The 2,801-nt window shown below is 34.3% G+C and overlaps 1 protein-coding gene across 1 annotated transcript in view; it reads right to left on the bottom strand.

Moving 5' to 3' along the window:
- LOC106876948 (glucagon-like peptide 2 receptor) overlaps positions 1-2,801 on the bottom strand; it is a 363,581-nt gene that overhangs the window by 78,063 nt on the left and 282,717 nt on the right. The window lies entirely within an intron of this gene.

The following is a 2,801-nucleotide window of genomic DNA, read 5'->3' as shown; positions in this document are numbered from 1 at the left end:
ACATTTCACACGATAGTCAAGGATGAACGTCTGTAATTATTTCTCATAGATCAGAGTTCAGATGTGCCTAAACAGCAATAACTTTTTAAGAAAAATTACTGACGGTAAATTGAATCGAAACTGCGTCACCGGCTTACCTAGAAGGGAGCTTGCTGTTTGCATTATAACTCAATTTTGCGAACTATTTCTTCCCTCCAGCCATTCAATGTGCTATCTTTGGCACAATCAGCCTATGAACTCTGTGACTGTCGTATCTATGTCGTGGCGAGAAATTCATTTTCAGTGTTTATATTAGCGGCAACAAAAATAAGGACAAAAATTTTTAAAACAGTATTGTTGCGTAAACGTTCTTATCTTTATAAACAACACTTATCTTCTGAATGCTAATAACAATCATTTTTTTCTTAATAGCATAATTTAGAATAGTGCTTTACTTGTTGTTTGAGAACACATTCTATCAGTGATCTAGTGTGTTGTTCATCCTGGATATTAGCAGAAAGCATTAAACAAATGATTCTTTTCTTTGTCGAAAAAAGAGAGAATAATACTGTATAGGTTCTTGAGAACGCTTAGTAGTACCTTTTCTGATGTAATAGTTATTAATGTTATTTAGCCCCAGGTAAACTTTCATTGAGCAAACTTATGATCGAGACTGTTCCATCTTTGATTATCTAGTACATTTTCCGATGTATCTTTTCCTGTTTTAGACGAGGGTAATTTTATTTGAGCGTCATTCGGCAACTTTTCTTGAAGGTTGAGCGACCTGGTAGAGGATCAGTCGTTACCTTTTAATCATATAGGTTTACATGACTATATTCTGTATAATATGCTAAATACTGTATCATTTATTATATAAGATGGAATGCCTTGTGTTATTTTTACTTCACCTTTACGTTTCACGTTTAAATTCCGCCACTAAGAAGTTTATCTTTCATCTTTCTGCGATAGTTAAAAATAAAATACCGGCTATATAGTAAGGATTTATTAAATCTGCTCTACTGCTTTGTAGCTTTGTGCATGTCTTAGAAAACCTTGCTATAAGAATGGCGAGAAATGTTAATGATAAAACAGTTGAAGCTTCGGATAAGATATTTCATAGAATTTGATTACGTCCCTTTACGTTTTGCGCTCAAATCTGACCAAGAACTACTTTGCCATTCGACCTTCTAGATTTGATACTAGAAAGATCGCGTGGTGTATTTAAATGGTTAATTTTCCTTGCAGACATGTGCCAATGTAAAAAAAAAAAAATATCGATGCTACTTTAATGAAAATTATTTTATCAAAGATTAAAAGCAAACTGATGAATTTAATGTAATTTGTTTGCGAAATCTAGTGTCGTGGGTTCATATAACCCTAGGTATACCAGTGTGTTTATGAATATGGTTGACATTGCGTCATAAAATTGTAGAAGCCCAACTGAAGAATTTGGTTTAATGTCATTCTCTCAATTGTTGCTGTAGATGTTTAGCCTCTCATCTATGCTGAACTAACAGTCCTACGATCAAAGATGTCATAGCTATGACTATCCTATACTTTTTCTTCACAGCCATAGTATCCCATTAATTCTTCCATTTTTAAGATTTGGCTGCAATTTCTAACAGATTTAACATTTGAGACAGCTGCATTTGCTTATCATTCTACAATACAAGCCACTTTTATAGTACTGACGATCGTTACAATGGAGCATTGATCTTACACTATGATACATATTTTGGGCTGATTTGTTTTAGAATTCCATATGTTGACCACACATTCAGGATACTGATTATCAATGTTATAATTAATAAACATCGTCAGTTAACCTATTGATTAATTAACTCTTATTCCACATGTAATCGACGTACAAATGTATCTAGACAGAGACGCGAATGTCGATATATCGACACAACGATAACGTCTTCAAAGCATGTAAGACAATCTAACGATAATCAATTCAAATTATACCCATTACTGTGATGTGTAATCTAATATACACACGGACAAATTTTACATTGTTTATCATTGAATGAGTAAATGAATGAATGAATGAATGAATATCCCTATCTTTATTGACTGAAAGTCGGTAACCACTAATTTTCTTCTATTTGTTGCGTGTTTAAGTTCTGTTAGGGATGAATAGGATCGGTGAGCCCCGTGTTTTTTATCCGACCTCATTTACTTAGTGCCATGCTTGATTCCGTTAACCTTCATATGTTTACAGGAAGTTTATGTTCGGAGTCCATAGATATGGATATAGAAGACATAAGATATCTCGAGGAAATTTAAACTTAATTGTATAAACATAAGAGTTTAAATCTCTTAATAGAAGCAATTTTTCACTTTTTACATGCTGCATTCCCTTACACAAAGAATCGATACCTAGTAATTACTCTGCTGCTGCTATGGGCTGTGTCGTAAGAAGTTTGCTTCCCAACCACATGGTTCTGGGTTCAGTTCCACTGCGTGGTACCTTAGGCAGTGCCCCAACATGGCCACAGACACATCATTGAAGCAAGTAAAGGAAAACAGATAAAAAGTATATATATATATATATATGTGTGTGTGTGTGTGTATGTGTGTGTGCGTGTGTGTGCGTGTGTGTGTGTGTGTGTGTGTGTGTATGTATGTATGTATATATATATATATATATATATATATATTAATATATGAATATATTGGTGTGTGTGTTTAGGTGTGTGTGTGTATCTGTCTGTCTGAGTTTGTCCCCGCCAACCATCGCATGACAACTGATGCTGGTTTGTTTATGTCCCCGTAACTTAGCGGTTTGGCAAAAGAGACCGATAGAATAAGTACTAGTC

Source organism: Octopus bimaculoides, chromosome 4 (genome assembly GCF_001194135.2).
Source record: "Octopus bimaculoides isolate UCB-OBI-ISO-001 chromosome 4, ASM119413v2, whole genome shotgun sequence".
NCBI lineage: Eukaryota > Metazoa > Mollusca > Cephalopoda > Octopoda > Octopodidae > Octopus > Octopus bimaculoides.
This window is presented reverse-complemented; position numbering and strand designations above follow the sequence as displayed.